This window comes from Triticum urartu, chromosome 2A (assembly GCF_056163025.1).
Source record: "Triticum urartu cultivar PI428250 chromosome 2A, HENAU_Tu73, whole genome shotgun sequence".
Lineage (NCBI taxonomy): Eukaryota > Viridiplantae > Streptophyta > Magnoliopsida > Poales > Poaceae > Triticum > Triticum urartu.
In genome coordinates, this window is record NC_141874.1 from 644,619,029 (window position 1) to 644,631,645 (window position 12,617).

A 12,617-nucleotide genomic window follows, 5' to 3' on the forward strand; every position below is an offset into this window, starting at 1 on the left:
CTATGAGGAAGCAATGATCCCAGATTCCACAAAATGGCTTGAGGCCATGAAATCTGAGATGGGATCCATGTATGAGAACAAAGTGTGGACTTTGGTTGACTTGCCCGATGATCGGCAAGCCATCGAGAATAAATGGATCTTCAAGAAGAAGACTGACTCTGACGGTAATGTAACTGTCTACAAAGCTCGAATTGTTGTGAAAGGTTTTTGACAAGTTCAAGGAGTTGACTACGACGAGACCTTCTCACCCGTAGCGATGCTTAAGTCCGTCCGAATCATGTTAGCAATTGCCACATTTTTTCATTATGAAATCTGGCAAATGGATGTAAAGACTGCATTCCTGAATGGGTTTCTGGAAGAAGAGTTGGATATGATGCAACCTGAACGTTTTATCGATCCAAAGGGTGCCAACAAAGTATGCAAACTCCAGCGATCCATCTATGGACTGGTGCAAGCATCTCGGAGTTGGAATAAACGTTTTGATAGTGTGATCAAAGCATATGGTTTTATACAGACTTTTGGAGAAGCCTGTATTTACAAGAAAGTGAGTGGGAGATCTGTAGCATTTCTAATATTATATGTGGATGACATATTGCTGATTGGAAATGATATAGAATTTCTGGATAGCATAAAAGGATACTTGAATAAGAGTTTTTCAATGAAAGACCTCGGTGAAGCTGCTTATATATTGGGCATCAAGATCTATAGAGATAGATCAAGATGCTTGATTGGACTTTCACAAAGCACATACCTTGATAAAGTTTTGAAGAAGTTCAAAATGGATCAAGCAAAGAAAGGGTTCTTGCCTGTTGTCGGTGTCAAAACCGGCGGATCTCGGGTAGGGGGTCCCGAACTGTGCATCTTAGGTCAATGGTAACAGGAGACAGGGGACACGGTGTTTACCCAGGTTCGGGCCCTCTCTATGGAGGTAATACCCTACGTCCTGCTTGATTGATATTGATGAATATGAGTATTACAGGAGTTGATCTACCACGAGATCGTAATGGCTAAACCCTAGAAGTCTATCCTGTATGACTATGGTCATGAGTATTTGGCCTATCTACGAACCTAGCCCTCCGGTTTATATAGACACGCGAGGGATCTAGGGTTACACAAGGTCGGTTACAGGGAAAGGAATCTACATAGTTGCCCACCAAGCTTGCCTTCCACGCCAAAGAAAGTCCCATCCGGACACGGGTGCAGTCTTCGGTCTTCGTATCTTCACAGCCCATAAGTCCGGCCCATGGCTAACAGGCCGGACGCCCGAGGACCCCTTAGTCCAGGACTCCCTCAATAGCCCCCGAACCAGTCTTCAATGACGAGGTGTTCGGCACATAGATTATCTTCTGCATTGCAAGGCGGGTTCCTCCACCGATGACCTTCGAGTAGTGTGCTCGGCCTTCCATTTAATGTTGTACCCCTCGGCTTCTGTGCATCAACAACTTCAGTTTCCACGTGTCGAGCGAATGCGAGAGGTCGGGGTATTTTTTGCATATACCACCTCGACCGTACCACAAAGGTGCTTATTTAAAGAGAATAGATCTCAGATCCATTCCACACCCCGTGAAAAATCCTCAGAGCTTGCTAAGAAAAAACCACTCCAACATGGCTAGCGCTCCCAGCTCATCCTCTCGTCCCCACGACTCTAAAGAGGGTGATTGGGGGAGATGTTCTGTATCCCACAGTCAGCTGGAGAAGCTGCAAACACAGGGCTTTCTTCCCCCCGCGGAATTGGTCCCCGTACGAGCAGGGATGACGTCCTTCAAGGGCGGGGCTCAAACGGAGAACTTCCCCAATCCGTCCAGGGGAGAACGAGTATGCTTCGCCCCCTTCTTGTTAAGAGGTGTCGGATTTCCGATCCATCCCTTACTCCGAGGTCTGCTATGCTTCGCCCCCTTCTTGTTAAGAGGTGTCGGATTTCCGATCCATCCCTTACTCCGAGGTCTGCTGGAGTATGACGGCCTCCAACTGCATAGTCTCACTCCCATCGCTATCCTTCATATTGCGGGTTATGTCGCTCTATGCGAGCTATTCCTGGGCTGCGAGGCCCATTTCGATTTATGGAGAAGACTGTTGTGCCTCGTCCCTCACAATCAAGGTGGGTCAGTTTTTGAAGTGGGAGGAGCCAAAGTGTGGCGCATCGCCAGGATCAGATACCTACCCAGCACGTCGAAGAAAGCTCCCAAAGAGTGGCCTGCTGAATGGTTCTACATCGACAACGTCGCTCTACCCGACCCCGTACGCATGGGCCTCCCCGAGTTTTCAAATGATCCGCTGAAGAAACGCCATAGCTGGCATCCTCGGAGCCTCGAGGAAGAGGATAGTGTAGAGATCAGCCTGCTGCTGGGTAAGATTAAGACGCTTGCCCAGTCCGGATTGTCAATAGTCGAGGTAATGGCGATCTATATAACGCGGGGGTCCAGCCACTCCAATACAGAGGGCTGCCCATGTGGCATTATAACGGGGAAGACGACGCCTCACGCTATGGTCGGAAGGGCCCGAAGACCCCCGTCGCCCCGGCCAAAATACTGGACGAGCTGTATAAAGGGGAGAAGGAGGAGTTCACCCGTCTCCAATATCGATACAAATTTTCCATGTATAATCCTCCCAGCTGGGTAAGCTTCATCTGCACTATTTTACTCCTGTCACTGAATCATTCTTGATAGACAGTATCTTATCCGCTTATAACAGGAATGGCGAAAGGCTGTCGAGGGGATCCATGACCCTGCCCCTCAGCCGGAGAATCGCAACCGGGATCTTGACCCCGGATATGAGGAAGATCCGGACATATTTGTGGAGCTCGAGGATGGAATATTCTATCAGATGAGCTATGACGGTACAGATGTACCCATCATCGCCGATTACCCCGGCCTCCTTCCTGCTTCACATGTAAGTAATCCGGAGTTACCTTGTCCAAGAGAGTTTTCTCATTCCTCCTTACCCATCGCACTGTCCTATGCTCAAAAGGGGAGGCGTTCGGCACGCCATGCTGCCCCCGGGGCATCTCCGAAGAGAGCGTCCCCCACACCAGGCAAGCCTTTGAAGAGGAAGGCAAACGAAGATACAGCCGAGCCTTCATCAAAGAGGTATGAATTTGCAAATATGCACCTTGGCAGTCACATCCAACCGTGACCTTTCTGTTTACCCTGTATCAGGAAAAAGGTGTGCCAGACTATATCCGGGGGTCCGGCCGGTCATACTTCCCGCAGCCAGGATCCAGATCCTGCCGTGAAGACGGGGGCTGATGCGGGGCTGACGCCGGACTGTCCTCCACCCGAGGATTCAGATGATGTATCCGTCACCAACTCGGAAGTGGAGAGCACCATGAATCATCGGCGCCGCAGGGCCGTTTTACAAGACCCTAGCTTTTCAGAAGAGGCGTTTAACGCCTTCAGCTCGGCTGATGCATATATCCGAGCTGCTCGAGATGGGCTTAACAGAGCCACAAAGCAACATTTAAAAGATGTGCATGTAAGTTTACTTTGTCTGACTATGATAACCATATGCCAGTAGCCCCCGAGACTTAAATTAGTTGGGACAACTAATTTGAGGATCGCTGCATGACTAGGTTCTGTCGGAGAAGAAGGACGTGCTAGCCCAAGAGCTAGAAAAGTGCCGGACTGTAACGCCCACGATGCGGCTATATCTCCCACGTGTCGAAGCACGACTTAGAGGCATAACCGCATTGTAAGCAATGCCGCAAGTGAGGTAATCTTCACACAACCCATGTACTGAATAAGGAAAAGAGGTACATAGTTGGCTTACACTCACCACGTCACACAATAACATAAATATCATTACATTCATCCAGATACAATCAAGGTCCGACTACGGAACCAAATTAAAGACAACCCCAAATGCAACAAAGTCCCCGATCGCCCCGATTGGGCTCCACTACTGATCAACTGGAAACAAAACACCACAATGAACAAGGTCTTCATCGAGCTCCTCCCTGAGCTCGGTAGCGTCACCTGCACGGTTTCATCGACACCTGCAAACTGGTTTTGGAAGTATCTGTGAGTCACGGGGACTCAGCAATCTCGCACCCTCGCGATCAAGACTATTTAAGCTTATAGGTAGGTAAAAGGTATGAGGTGGAGCTGCAACAAGCACTAGCATATATGGTGGCTAATCATACGCAAATGAGAGTGAGAAGAGAAGGCAAGGCACGATCGAGAAACTACGATCAAGAAGTGATCCTAGAACAACCTATGTCAAGCATAACTCCAACACCGTGTTCACTTCCCAAACCCCGCCGAGAAGAGACCATCAGGGCTACACACGCGGTTGATGCATTTTAAATAAGTTAAGATTCGGGTTTTCTACAACCGGACATTAACAAATTCCCATCTGCCCATAACCGCGGGCACGGCTTTCGAAAGTTCAAATCCCTGCAGGGGTGTCCCAACTTAGCCCATCACAAGCTCTCACGGTTAACTAAGGATATTCCTTCTCCCAAGACAATCCGATCAGACTCAGAATCCCGGTTACAAGACATCTCGACAATGGTAAAACTAAACCAGCAAGACCACCCGCTGTGTCGACAAGTCTCGATAGGAGCTGCACATATCTTGGTCTCAGGGCACACCGGATAAGCTAAGCGTACGGGAGCCAACATAACCCAAGTTGCCAAGGGACGGCCCCACACAGTGCTCTGGGTTGGACCAACACTTAGAGAAGCAATGGCCCGGGGGTTTAAAAAAAGATGACCCTTGGGTTGGCCGACCCAAGGGAAAGAAAAGGCTAGGTGGCAAATGGTAAAACCAATGTTGGGCCTTGTTGGAGGAGTTTTATTCAAGGCGGACTGTCAAGGAGTTCCCATTATAACCCAACCGTGTAAGGAACGCAAAATCAAGGAACATAACACAGGTATGACGGAAACTAGGGCGGCAAGAGTGGAACAAAAACACTAGGCATAAGGCCAAGCCTTCCACCCTTTACCAAGTATATATATGCATTAATATAATATGAGATATTGTGATATCCCAACAAATATCCATGTTCCAACATGGAACAAACTCCAATCTTCACCTGCAACTAGCAACGCTATAAGAGGGGCTGAGCAAAGCGGTAACATAGCCAAACAACGGTTTGCTAGGACAAGGTGGGTTAGAGGCTGGACATGGCAATATGGGAGGCATGATAAGGCATGTGGTAGGTATCGCAACATAGGCTTAGCAATAGAGCGAGCAACTAGCAAGCAAAGATAGAAGTGATTTCGAGGGTATGGTCATTTTGCCTGCAAAGTTCTCCGAGAAGATGAAAGCTTGATCCTCATAAACGTACTCAACGGGTTCCTCAAACATGAACTCGTCTCTCGGCTCTACCCAAAGCAATAACACAAGCAAAGGGAGACACAATCAACCATGTGCAATGCACAAGCAACAAGATGCAAAACATGGCATGATATGTGGGATGTGATATGCGATGCATATGCATGTTCCGGAAAGAAAAGATTGAACCTGACCTCAACTTGTAAAACCAAGAGTGCCACTGGAAAGATGAGTTGATTTCAGTCGAAATCGATATAAAGATCACCGGAATCGGATGCACGGTTTGCAAATGGCAAGCAAAACAAATATGGCACCAGTCTGCGATTAACAGCACGAGGCCACCTAAATGCATCAAGAACAACATGCTACATCACTCTAACATAGCAACAAAATACATGGCAGGGATCCACTCAAGATGCTTGACAAAAGATGAACACTGAGCTACGGCTAATTCACTCAATAGTAGGTTCAAACAAGCATGGCAAAAGTGCAAAAGATATCAGGTTTCAGACTTAGTGAAAATAACAACATGACAGGAATTTAACATTAGGAAGCAATGTTTAGAGCAAGATAACAACATGCTACAGGAACATATCATGGCAAAGCAAGGCATGGCATGAAGCTACTCAAAGAATACAACAAAATTCCCTTACTGACCATAAGCCAAAAGGGATCAGAAAATACAATGACAACCATGTGAACATAGCAATTATTGTTAACAGATTCAGACTTAGCAGAAAACTGGAACATGGCAAAACAGATATTAAGTAGGCATGTTTGCGAGCTCGATGCACTCACCACAAGGCATTGCATGACAAAGTAAGCATACACCAAGCAAGTAGACATGAAATAGAAGCTAAACATGGCAAGAACAACATCATAGCATGCATGGATCAACTACAACAAGCTCAGCAAAATTGCTTAACATGTAAACAATCTGCCAGGAACATTTTATAGCAAAAGTAGAGCTCGATTGACTCAATCTAGGGTGCTCCATAATTGCAAACAAAGACATGGATGGATAGAGCATAGCAATATCTACAAAACATCCTTACTGATCATGCTCAAAAGAGGCATGGATCACTCTGTAGCAACATGAATACATGGCATAAAAATATTAACAGGACAAATACTTAGAAGATTTCTAAGTCCCTAAAATCAGCAACATTACGAGAGCTACTTTGCATGCTTGTGCTAGTCACCACAGAGATCACAAAAATACATGACATACACCCCTGTAAAGATGGCATGGCATACGTCGAAACACATGTAGGGCTTAAGATCATAGGAGGCACACAACAATCATGGCAAAAATGACAAAAGTCCAATTACTGATAAGAATCTGAAACTAATATAAACTAGCACTCTTGCAACATCATTTAGGACATCAAGATGAACTCAAATGAACGTGGTGCAATGGAATGAAATGAAGTACTCGTCGAGACGAACAATCTGATATGCTACACGCCCAAAACGGAGCCACGATTGATGAGTTATGATGCGATGAACAGGGGCATACAATATGCAGATATGGGGACTTAGTAAAAAATATACCCTCGGGGAGAAGTTGGACGGGGAGGACCCTGGACGGAGCAGGGCGGAACGGGCTGCGCGCGTTTGGTTCCGGGACGAGTGGATCTCATCCCACCCATCCGGACCCGGCGACGGGGCGGCCGGCGATGGGAGAGCACACCGGCGCGGCGGCGGCGAAGTTCGCCGGCGGGGTCGGGGAAGGAGAGGCGCAGCGAGGCACGGCCGGCAAGCTCTGACGAGCCTCGCGGGGCCGGCGGTGAGGGGAGGCAGGCGAGGCGTGAGCGCCATGGCGGCGGCGGCGACCGGCGTCGTGGAGGTGAGGCGGCGACGACCGGCGAGTCGGCGGCGGTGAACGGGCGGCGGCGCGGGCGAGGCTCGATGGGGAAGCCGGGGCGCACGGCCAGCTGCGGCGGCGGATGGAGGCGAGGCGCCTCGGGCGCGGGAGACAGGCGGCGGCTGCGGGCTCGCGCGGGCCCGCGATGGGCCTGGCGGGCCGCGGCGGCGGGCGGTGGTGGAGTGCCATGTGGCGCACCCTGGATGGCTGCGGGCGGCAACGCTGTGGAGCGGACATGTCCGGCGGCGACGGAGACGCGTCCGGTGGCGCGAGGTAGGAGGAGCTAGGGTTGGATCTGCGCGGAAATATCGAGGGAAGTCACATATTTATAGGTAGAGGGAGCTAGGAGAGTCCAAATGAGGTGCGGTTTTTGGCCATGCGATCGTGATCGAACGACCGAGATGATGGAGGGGGTTTAGATGGGTTTTGGGCCACTTTGGAGGGGTGCTGGGCTGCAACACACACGAGGCCTTTTCGGTTCCTTGGTTAACAGTTGGAATATCAAACGAAGTCCAAATGACACGAAACTTGTTAGACGGTCTACCGGTAGTAAACCAAGGCCGCTTGGCAAGTCTCGTTCCAATCCGAGAACATTTAACACTCGCACATGAAAAGAGGCAAAAGGGGACTCCGGAGGACATAGGAGCGCCGGATTGCAAAACGGACAACGGGGAAAATGCTCGGATGCATGAGACGAACATGTATGCAAATGCGATGCACATGATGACATGATATGAAATGCATGACACGCAACCAACTGACAAGGCAACAACAACGAATAACTGGATGACACCTGGCACATCGGTATCGGGGCGTCACAACACTCCACCACTATGAGAGGATCTCGTCCGGAGATCTAGAATGGCACCGGAGGGAAACAGAATAGAAAGAGAAGAGGTAAACTAAGTTGCTTCTTTGACAAACGAGTGAAAACAAAGAACCTTGAAAAGGTTAAGCTATTATGAGAAAAGAATACAACAGAGATGAACGCAGTTGAAAACACTCTGTTAGAAAAGAGGAACAAGGAACATTACGAGAAACTTTGAGGTTAAAAGTCAAGAAAAGGGTTGCAAAGGACAAGAAGTACATGCAAGCACTCCGGTTGAAACGAGATGTACAAGGGACGATAAGGATCAATTACGATAAGACTCCGGTTGGAAAAGGAAGGCATAGCATATGGACTTGGCAAAATGAAGGAACTTGGATGATAGTCCGGTTAGAAGAGGAATAATAGCCATAACAATCCGGTTAAAACAGGGTAGAGAAGGAAAAAGAATGATATAATTTGGACAACACTCCGACTGAAAAGAGATGCAAGACTTGAAAAGGGGAAAAGAACTTGAGCAGAGGACATGATACTCCGGTAACTGGATAAGCATGAAAAGAACACGATCCTGACAAAACAAGAAGATGGATTGAAGAGAGCAACATCACAATGCCTCCGGAAGAAAAAAGAATGGAATGAATGGAGGAGGAAACAATATCTTGAGAGAACACCCTTACAACAAATGCTAGAACGGAGTTGTTGGATTATCAACAACGAAAAGGATAAGCTTTAAGTGGGCTTAAGGAAAAACATCTCTAAATTATGAGGTGAAATTCTGCCACTAATGGAAAACAATAGATTGGATTGATATGAACAAGAAGACGAGAAACTAATTCACCGGGAGGATAAATGAAGAACTTGGGTCATTTATGAGCACCATAAATAGCAACAATCCTTAGGGAAGGCTTTAGGTGAAACATGACACAAGATAACTCCAACGAAGAGATTGGTGGATTTACAATATCTCATTCTTGACAACATGTGAATCATGAAACTCGAGCTCAAATTGTCAAGAATGGCATAACACCACTTCAAAAAGATAAGGTAGAAAGAATTGCACTTCGGAATGCCAGATAAAGAATGTTTGAACTCCTCTGAAAAGAATCTCAATGAACACTTCGAGAAGGAATTAAATCCTTGATGAACCATCATGTAGAGCCTCCCTGAAGAACTCTGGTAACAAAAGAATGATCAAACGAAAGGAAAGAGAAGTTGAAAACACAAGGTGAAGCCTTGCAATGATTAGATGGATCTTCGCGACGAGATAATGCGGAAAAGCTTGTAAACTCCGGAAAAGAAAAGATGAAACAATTTAAACCGAGAATTTGATGAGCCTCGGGAATAAGGAATTAATCTCTTGAAAGAAAACTAGAATAATAATTACATTATGCTTACCCTTAATCAATTAAATTGATGACAAGCAATGGATTTGGCATACTACTTATTCTCGTAGAAAGATTAAGATAGATATAGCGCAAACTTGAGAAGGTCTTGAACGATCCACCGGTAGGATTGAAACAATGAATAAATTGATATGATAAGCAAAGGGATAAGAATCTTGGAAAAACCACCGTAAGAATTGAAAAATGAACGAAGTAAAGGTTTGAATCACCGGTAAGAATTAGCAATTGAACGAAGATACATGAGAATGAAGAGATCACGAGCTGATTAGAGATCACTTGAACGATGCACCGGTAAGATTTGGATAACGAGAGCTGAAAGCTGGAATGAATAATTCTGAGATGATGGTCTCCGGATAATCAAACTGAAAAGACTCCTAAAATGCTCCGGATGGGTGAAAAGAATTTCTCACAATCAAAAACAATTATGAGAGGATGACATAATGCTAGAATCACGAATCTTGAAGAGAATGGAACAAGATATGGAGGAAAAATTCTTCTTCGGTCTTCAAATGTCGAGAAAGGCGACGAGAAAACACCACCGTAAATAGTTGAGATACTCCGGGATGAAAATTAGAAAGGTTGAACCAACGATGAAAGAATTTGAAAGATCTTGGTGAAAGACGTATGACTGATGACAATTCATTCTTACGTCAAACTTTAGAAGATTTGAGAATAACTCTGGGAGAATAAGAAGAGTCAGGTAAGATCCTGGGAAAAGACCTGTGGGTTAGGGCCCACTCAAAAGAAAACACCGTTGAACGATTTAAAAGATAGATTGCGCCGGTTGAGTTAAATGGCTTGAATGAGATAACAACCTCGAAATAGGTTGAACAAATGCAGAGTGGAAACACGAATCTTCGAGATATCTTGAGCACTTCAGAACAAGTGAATAGCGAGGAGTGGATGATTAAGAGGTGCACCGGCATGAGAAAGCATTGAAACGAGGAAAGGATATGATCAACAAAGCTTGACTTGAAACCATCGGAGATGAAAAGAATGAAGAATGACGAACTTGAATCTTCCTTAGCATCTTCCTGAGAACCACCGGGTAAGAACACTGAAGAAAGAAATGAAGAGACTTCACATCCATGTAGGGATCAAGATCATAGGAGGCACACAACAATCATGGCAAAAATGACAAAAGTCCAATTACTGATAAGAATCTGAAACTAATATAAACTAGCACTCTTGCAATAACATTTAGGACATCAAGATGAACTCAAATGAACATGGTGCAATGGAATGAAATGAAGTACTCGTCGAGACGAACAATCTGATATGCTACACGCCCAAAACGGAGCCACGGTTGATGAGTTATGATGCGATGAACAGGGGCATACAATATGCAGATATGGGGACTTAGTAAAAAATATACCCTCGGGGAGAAGTTGGACGGGGAGGACCCTGGACGGAGCAGGGCGGAACGGGCTGCGCGCGTTTGGTTCTGGGACGAGTGCATCTCATCCCACCCGTCCGGATCCGGCGACGGGGCGGCCGGCGACGGGAGAGCACACCGGCGCGGCGGCGGCGAAGTTCGCCGGCGGGGTCGGGGAAGGAGAGGCGCAGCGAGGCGCGGCCGGCGAGCTCCGACGAGCCTCGCGGGGCCGGCGGTGAGGGGAGGCAGGCGAGGCGCGAGCGCCATGGCGGCGGCGACCGGCGTCGTGGAGGTGAGGCGGCGACGACCGGCGAGTCGGCGGCGGTGAACGGGCGGCGGCGCAGGCGAGGCTCGTGAGGGAAGCTGGGGCGCGCGGCCAGCTGCGGCGGCGGACGGTGGCGAGGCGCCTCGGGCGCGGGAGACATGCGGCGGCGGCTGCGGGCTCGCGCGGGCCCGCGGTGGGCCTGGAGGGTCGCGGCGGCGGGCGGTGGTGGAGTGCCACATGGTGCGCCCTGGATGGCTGCAGGCGGCGACGCTGTGGAGCGGACATGTCCGGCGGCGATGGAGACGCGTCCGGTGGCGCGAGGTAGGAGGAGCTAGGGTTGGATCTGCGCGGAAATATCGAGGGAAGTCACATATTTATAGGTAGATGGAGCTAGGAGAGTCCAAATTAGGTGCGGTTTTTGGCCACGCGATCGTGATCGAATGACCGAGATGATGGAGGGGGTTTAGATGGGTTTTGGGCCACTTTGGAGGGGTGTTGGGCTGCAACACACATGAGACCTTTTCGGTTCCTCGGTTAACCATTGGAATATCAAACAAAGTCCAAATGGCACGAAACTTGACAGACGGTCCACCGGTAGTAAACCAAGGCCGCTTGGCAAGTCTCAGTCCAATCGGAGAACGTTTAACACTCGCACACGAAAAGAGGTAAAAGGGGACTCCGGAGGACATAGGAGCGCCGGATTGCAAAACGAACAACGGGGAAAATGCTCGGATGCATGAGACGAGCATGTATGCAAATGCGATGCACATGATGACATGATATGAAATGCATGACACGCAACCAACTGACGAGGCAACAACAGCGAATAACTGGACGACACCTAGCACATCGGTATCGGGGCGTCACACGGACGCAGTTAAACGCAGTGACCGCCGAACTGGAAAAATCCAAAGCGGCGTCTTCCGGTGATATTTCCCTCCATCGAGAAACAGTTATTGCGTAGCGACCATGTTAACACTACAGATTTATCTCATAACAGGATCATCGGATCAACTGGAGGAAAAAGAGTCGAAAAGACTGCATGCCGCAGGCGAGCGGGTTTTGACCTGTGTCAGACAGGAGAAAAACAAACTCCAAGATGCAAACACCGAGCTGGGCGAAGAGCTGAAGGATGTGCGGGCCCAGCTAGCCGACTCCGTGAAGGAGAACAAAGAACTGCGAGGTGGCATATCCAGTATGTGGCCGTATTTACCTTATAACAGTTTGGAAGTAAAAGTAGCTGATATAGCTATGATTGCAAGTATATTGACGGGCCATCCCGAAGAGGAGGTGTCCGGATCATCAAGTGAACTTCTGCAAGGGCTATCGTAGTTGCACGAGCAAGCTCGGCAGGCGATGCGGAGTGCAGCCAAGGCCTTATGGCCATCCGACTCCCCTCCAGGGAGTATGGAGAAGCTTGTAGAGCTGTTCAAGGCAGTGCGGCGACATATCCGACTATGGAAGATATCAGCCTGTCGAGAGGGTGCGCGAGAGGCCTGGGCCATGGTAAAAACACGATATACCATGCTAGATCCGAATCACATGGACCGGGTCGGACCGCTAGGGTCAAATGGGGAAGAAATTCCCGTTAGTTTAGTATATGGCCAA